An 8,266-nucleotide genomic window follows, 5' to 3' on the forward strand; every position below is an offset into this window, starting at 1 on the left:
ATCTACACTATAGGAAAATGAGTGTGTGGGAACTAAAACAAATTACATACAAATTTGTCAAGAGAATGGTGGTGCCCTTGACAAGAACTAGGGACATTAGTTAGGATCGGTTTGAGAGGAAAGAAAATTTATTCTATTATAGAAAGGCTGCCTTTTACATGTCTATTATAATTAATTTTGAAATGTTGAATGAGCAATTAATATTATAGGACTGGAAGTAAGGAGAAAAATTAGGGTTAGATATATAGATTTGGGAATATCAGCATCGAAATGATACCTCAATGAATCTGATGGGAAGAGGAGAACCCTAAAACTGTGCTTTTTGACTTTAGGAAGGAAGCCATGGGAGAACTTTTGAGAAACTCTCCTCTGAGAGAGGCCAGTCTCAGGGAATGAAAATAAAGTGGCTTCATTCTGTTATCTTGGTAGTAAGTAGTTGTACCCTCTATTGAATTGAAAATTAGTCCAGGACCACTCCTACTTAACTGGAATTTAAATGGTCTCATTCAATTGGAAATCTAGACCTATGAGCAGTGACAACATTAAAGAAATTTCATTGAATTGATCTTTTATAAAAGAGGCTATTTTAAATTCATACCTTGCAGAGGCCCAAAGCAGGACCATGCCTTATCAAAGAACCTCTTTCTCTTTGGCATAGCTCCTGACTCTGCCTGCTGTGAATACATTCTCTTCTCAGTGTTAACACCTCTGTTTATTTCTCTGCCAGGATTTCCCTGCTAGGACCTTTATTTCTCTGCCAGGACTGACTTCTCAGTGCCAATAAACTTCCTTTTTGCCACTAATATTTCGGGTTCATGAATTCATATTGAATCTGCTCCGACCAGAAGGGGATTCTCACATCTCAACTCCCTGCACTGCTGCTAACCACATCAAATATATGTGAGCTCATAAATCACCAAGAGAGAATGGAGAAAGAGAAAAGACAAGAATCCAGGACAATCTCTTGAGGGGATACAGAGAATAAAGTAAAGATGATGATCAAGCAAAGAAGATTGAGAAGGTTCTAGTTTCTCCAATTGCCAGACTGAAATTGTATTTTATTCTAGAGGCATCAGGAGCCACCAAAGTTTTTTAGTCGAACAGTGACCCAGTAAGATAGATCTTTGGAAGATACCAATATTTAAGGGACAGAAGATGGGTGATGTTCAATACATTAATCAATAGACATTTATTAAGCACTTACAATGTGCAAGGTACTAAGCTAGGTATGGGTGACACAAAGACAAAATGAAACATTTCCTTCCCTCTTGGCTTAGCTTATATTTATTCTACTGTAGAAATAATGTATCCATAAGTAAACAATTACAAATATACTTATTTTAAATACAAAGTATGCTGAGGGAAAAGAGAGAAGAGAGCCTCTGGGGTAGCTGAGGAAAGGTATCATTTAGAAGTAGTGTTTGAAGAAAATTTTAAAGGAAATGAGAGATTCCAAGAGATGGAAAGGAAAAGAGGGAATTCCAAACATGCAGCATACCAGTGCTGAAGCATTGCACATGGAGTGTCATGTGTGAGGAATAAGAAAATGAACTTGTTTAGATAAGAAAGTACAAGAAGAGGATTTATAGCAAGATTGGAAAAGTAGGCTGGGAATCAGATTGTAAAGAATTTTGAAAGCCAAACAAAAAACTTGATTTGATACTATTTGATCCTACAAGTAATAAGAGCCTTTGGAGTTTATTGAATTTATAAAGTGACACAGTCAAGACTTGCATTGTAAGAAAATCACTTCAAGAACTGCACATACATTAATTTGGAGTGAAGGGAGACATGATATAGGAGTCTAGAGGGTTATTTCAAAAGCCCAGATTGAAGGTGATAAGGTCCTAAATGAGCATCATAGCCATATGAGAATGAGAAAGGTACTGATGGAAGTGGAGGTAGAAACAACATTTGGGATCTGATTGGATATTTGGGTTAAGAAAGAGGAGTCAAGAGTAAAATCAAGGTTGGAAACCTGAGATGGGAAGAATGGAGGTGCTCTTGAGAGAAATAAGCTTAGAAGAAGGGGAATGGGGAGGGAAAATTAAATTTTGGAAATGTTGAATTTAAGATGTCTGAAAGATACTATTACTTTCTGATTTGATCATCTTCTCAAATAACACTACCATCATTTTATTATAGATAGACTTCCCTTTATTCTTAACTTTCATAACAATCAGTTTGGATTTGTTATTGTTCTTTCCATCTACATTGTTGTAGTCATGATGTATGTTATTTCCCCAGTTTGGCTTGCTTCATTTTGCAGGAATTCATGAAAATCTTCACATGTTTTTCTGTATTCATCATGTCCCTCATTTCTTACAGCTCATTAATATATACACAACATGGTATTTAACCATTGATAGGGATACATTTCTTTAAGTTCTTTCCTACTATAAAAAGGACTGGTATCAGTTTTTTGGCATATATGAAACCTTTCTTTTTATCACTGATTTCTGTGGAGCCTAGCAGTAAGATCTCTGCATTAAAGGTATGACTTTTTAGTCACTTTCTTTGCATAATTCTAAATTGCTTGCCAAAAAATTTGAATCAATTCAGTTACACAATAGTGTATTAATATTTCTATTACAAACTTTCCAAAGTTAATTTTGTTAGTTAATTTTGTGATTTTTGCCTCACAGCTATCTTAATTTGCATTTGTCTTATAATTAGTGACTTGGAACAAACTTTCATATTATTATTATTATTATATGAGTTATATTCACTTAAGAATTAAGTTCATACATATATGAATTCCAATCTTGGGAACTATTTGGTTTTTTTTTAATATTCCTTAAGCACTTCTCCATCTGGAAATGTATTTTAGTTATATATTTATGTTCATTCCCTATATATCTTGAGCATCAGGCCTTTATATTTAATACAAAGCTTTTTAAATTGACTTGCATCTCTCTAATCCTAATTGCAATGATATTTTGGTTTTTAATTTTCAGATAAAAGCTCTTCCAGTGAATGTAACAAAAATAATACATGTAACCATTTGTGATCACTCTATTTTTTGTTTATTTAGAATTCTCTCTATATCATAGTTATAAAAAGTACCTGATTTGTTCTCTTCTAATTTTTTAATACATGACCTTTACTATTCTGGTCATTTGTCCCTTTGAGTCTGTTGTGCTAATATAGTATAAGACATTGATCTAACCCTAATATCCCAAAATGTTTTCCAGTTTTCTTGCAATTCTTATGACATAGGAAGTTCTTCCCTGAGAACTTTATTGTTTTCAAAGTTGCAGAACACTATTTCAATTGAGTTCATTTGTTTTTGATTCTTCCTTTACTAATCTGTTTCTGTCTCATTGTTTATTTTTCTATTTTTCTCCAGTGCCTGATAATTTTGATGATTCTTGCTTTATTGTATGATTTAAGAACAAGAAAGAAGTGCTATTATTTCTACTTTTCCCATTATCCCTTGATATTCTAAATCATTTGTTCCTCTAAATGAATTTTTTTTTATTGTTTTTCTAATTCTATACAGTATTCCCTTTGTGATTTTGATGGGAGTGAACCCTGAAACTGTGTCCCCTTTAATCTGTAAAGGAAGAGAGATTCGGGGTCTCAGGCATTCCCCTGGGAAAAACATACCTTTCCCAGACAATGCTCTCCCCAAGTTAAGTGGTTTCATTCAGTTGAAAATCTTGGCCTCATATTGAGTGGCTGGAAACTCCAAGATAAGTAATCTCTTTTCCACTGGAAATCAGCCCCAAGCATTGACAACATTGAAGGAATCTCATTCAATTTTGAATTAAAGCCCAAGCCTCAGACTGCTAATAAAAGACAACTCTGAAGTCCAAATCTTTGCAGAACTCTGAAACAGGATTATACTTTGCCAAGGAAGCTCTCTTCTTGGCAAAGCTGCCTGCCGGGCCTTTGCCCACTGTGAAAATATTCTTTTCTCAGTGTTAACCTTTGTTATTTTCCCTGACAGGACCTTACCACTAAGAAGTCTGTCTTCCTAGTAAAGCTGGCTTTTCAGTGCCAATAAAGTTCCCTTTTCTTGCCACACAGTTTTCAAGTTTTTGAATTCTTTCACATTGGACCAGAGGGGATTCCCCCCACCCCAATTCTTACAACTCTTCACTACCACTAGTCTCATCATTTGCACTTCATCAGTTTGCTTGATATGGCACTAAACCTCTAAGTTAATTTTGTAATATCATCATTTTTGTTATATTGGCATGTTCAAGCCATGAGCTTTGAATATTCTTCCCCTTATTTAAGTCATTTATCATTTCATTAAGGAGCATTTAGTAATTGTATCTATTTGTTTCTTGAGTGTACCTTGATAAATTGATAACCATATAGTCTATATTTTGAATGCTATTTCCTTTTCTGTTATTTATGCCTGAATTTAGTTATTTTTATCTAGAAATGCTATTGCTTTTTTTTTTTTTTTTTTTTTTTTGGCTGAGGCAATTGAGGTTAAGTGACTTGCCCAGGGTCACACAGCTAGGAAGTATTAAATGTCTGAGGCTAGATTGGAACTCAGGTCCTCCTGACTTCAGGGCTGGTGCTCTATCCACTGTGCCACTTAGCTGCCCCAATGTTATTGCTTTTTGTAGGTTTATTTTTTTAATCTATTTTTTGGCAGCTGTTTCAATTAGCTGGAATTTTGTTGTTTTGCCTCTTCTAGGATTTTCTAAGTAAACAATTACATCATCCACAAATAAAGACGTTTGTCTATTCTTTGCCAATATTTATGCCTTTAGTTTCTTTTTCATCTTTAGTTGCTATTGCTAGAATTTCTAGAATGACCTGAGAGAGAGAATATCATGTTATATATTTAATATCAGAATTTTTATGTAGCAGGGCCTCTGCCATCTAACCTCAATTCAGTCCTTACTGATTGTAGCCAAAGATTGGAGAAAAAAAGAACAGAGTGGAGAAGGATGACAAGGGATCTTGAGATAAAGAGAATTGTCACAAAACTAACTCAAGGAGCCTTTTCTTAAATTTCCTCAATAAAATAAAAGGTGATAGAGAGGATGTGATAAGAGGGAGGCATGGGAAGCGTGAAGGAAAAAGAAAGAGTTTGGAATAGTTTCTGTGGAGAGTGAGACAAGAAATTACTTAGAAATTAAGGGAGTAATTGGCCAAAAAGAAGGCCCACATGTGATTAATTGATATAAATTCTTAGTGTAGCAAATCACCTCAATTGTGTAACTTCCTTCAGCTTGGCAAATATGTGAGTAGGAATAGCTGTAGCAAATGATGGAATAATCCAGGGTTGGGGTTTGACAAGAAATGAGTGGCAAAGGGCTCATCAATTCAAAAAAAGAGTACTCTGTGGCTTTGAATTAACTATAAGGTCTCAATTGGAAAAAGAGAAAAGCAAAGTCAGGGAAGGGATAATGGCCTGAGAAAACACTAACACCTAAAGGGATTAAAATATACTATAAAGGCCAAGAATATCTTTATAAGGGTTGAAACACAGGGAGAGAAAGAATGCTTTAAGATTATGGGCAGATAGAGAAATGTTAAGATTTTTATCATTGTAATATGAGTAATGGTAAAATCCAGTATATGTCTGACATGGAGTAAAAAAGTAGGTCATGGAATTTGAAAAGAACTAAATTTGGGATGTTTAAGGGAGCATCAACATAAATTTTGAGTCCCCTAATATAAAAGCAGGAGTTAGAAGGGAGAAAACAGTGAGCCAAGAACTGAACATAAGACAAGAGAGGAGGGTAGTATAAAACAACTACCGGAATGAATGATTTTAATTTTTTAAAGGCAATTGGAGGTGACTTGCCACAGCTATTAAGTGTTAAGGGTCTGAGGCCAGATTTGAATTCAGGTTCTCCTGACTTCAAGGCAAGTATTTTATTCACTGTGCCATCTAGCTGTCCCAAAAGATTTTAATAAAGTAAACAATAAAGCAAATGAGATTGATGAGTGATGAGAACAAAGAGAGCATTTAAAATTGGCAATGAAATAGGTGAAATATTTTAATTCCCCTTCTAGAACTATTGTGAAAGGAGTGTGAGAGATGGTATGGCCAGCGCCGGAGAGAAGGACCAGGAATGCATTGCTATTTGGGTGAAAGCAGATATTGTCCAGTGTAAGTATAATAGAGGAGTTTGAAAAGAAGAGGCCCTGGAGAGACTTACATGTGCTGATGCTAAGTGAAACGAGCAGAACCAGGACAACATTATACACAGCAACAGCAAAATTATACAATGATCAATTCTGATGGACATGGCTCTCATCAACAATGAGATGATTCAGGCCAGTTCCAATGGCCTTGTGATGAAAAAAGCCATCTGCACCCAGAGAGAAGACAGTGGGAACTGAATGTGGACCACAACACAGCATTTTCATTCTTTTGTTATTGTTTGCTTGCATTTAATTTTCTTTCTCATTTTTTTCCTTTTTGATCTATTTTTCTTGTGCAGCACGATATTTGTAGAAATATGTATAAAAGAATTGCACATATTTAACATATATTGGATCACTCGCCATCTAGGGGAGGGAGTAGGGGGAAGGGAGAAAAAAAATTAGAACATAAGGTTTTGTAAGGGTGAATATTGAAAATTATCCATGTATATATTTTGAAAATAAAAAGGTTTAATTTTTAAAAAGAGAGAGAGAGAGAAGAAGAGGCCCACAAGGAAGAGGAAATTGTTCATTATAGAAAAAGAATTCCCAAATGCAAAGTAGAAGGGATGAGTAAAATTAGGATGGTATATGAGGAGGATAGGTTTGGGGAAAAGAGTATCAAAGTGAGGGTAATGTAATTCCAAGACACCAGTGATTAAGTAATATAGGAATGAAGAGAGAAGCAGAGTTTGCTATTTGTAAGAGTAGCAATGGAAGTCAGATGAATTGGGATTTTCATAGTTTCAAAAGCTATACCTCAAGACTTTTGTAAATCTTTGCACTTGCTACCTGTTCCCTGAGGTTAGGAGCTTAAAACTTTAAAAAAAAGTTAAAAAAAAAAAAACTAAAAAAAAAGTTTTTTATTTGTGTATTTTGAAATCTCAACAAACATGAATGTTCTCATGTACAAGGAATAGACAAAAATATTAATGTATAATATATAAATATATAATACATATAAGTAATGTATATAAAGCCTTGACTCTTTATTATATTAATATACAAATATATTTATTATATACAGTTTAATTGTTAAAGCTTCTTATGGTTTGGACTCACATGAAGTCATTGGCGGGGGGGAGGGGGAGTCACAAAATTATGATTCTTATCAGTAAGTGTTTGATTTGAATACCTACTTTATAATACCTATATACCGGGAATTGAGTAAAAATTTCTCAAGCAAAAAGGGATCACCAGTTTAAAAAAGTTGAAGAAGCCCTGATATATATTAAATTCAACATAGCAGTATTGATACTGCCTTGAGAGGGTTGTCTTTGTTCCTTTCTGAACTTTCTTCTGCTTCCTTTCATTGATGTTCTTTTCTTTTTTTTCTACCCCATTACTCCCCATAATGTTCCCCTTCCTCAAAAAAAAAAAAAAATCCTTCCTTGTAAAAGAAGAGTTTACTAAAACAAATTCACATATTCTTCATGTCTGAAAATGTGTCTCATTCTGTACCTATCATCCATTATCTCTTTGCCAGGAGATAGGAAATATGATTCTGTCTTTTGGAGCATTGTATTGATACATATTAAGTCTTTCACACTAGCTTTCCTTTAAATGTTGTAACTTTTGTGTACAGTGTTTTACTGGTTCTTCTCACTCCATTCTTCATCAGTTTACATAAGCTCTCCAAGGTGTCTCAAAATCTATCCTTTTATCCTTTTTAATGGCATAATAATATTTAATTACATTTATATGGCATAAGTTGTTTAGTCATTCTCCAATTGATAGGGGTACACTTTTTATTTCTAGTTATTTGTGACTACAAAAAGTGCTTTTATAAATATTTTTATATATGTGGGTTCTTTCCCTCTTCCTTTGATCTCTCTGAAATTACATTCCTTTAATAGACTATTAGTGGAGCTTTTAATAGAAAAGGACCGTTAATAAAAATGGAAGCCTTTCAAGTATTCCTAATGAAAAGACCAGAAGTGAGTAGAAATTTTAAAATACAAACACAAGAGCTGTGGGAGGAAAAAAACCAGAGAAATAAATACATTTGTGCAAATGGAAGAAACTATATGATGAAGGGCTTATATTTTAACGCAATAGAGAAGAATCAAGTATCTATATAGAACTTTAATGTCTTCAAGGGCATAGGGAGAGCTAAATAGGAAAAGCAGATATTTGTGATCATAAA

Source organism: Antechinus flavipes, chromosome 4 (assembly GCF_016432865.1).
Source record: "Antechinus flavipes isolate AdamAnt ecotype Samford, QLD, Australia chromosome 4, AdamAnt_v2, whole genome shotgun sequence".
NCBI classification, from domain to species: Eukaryota; Metazoa; Chordata; class Mammalia; order Dasyuromorphia; family Dasyuridae; genus Antechinus; species Antechinus flavipes.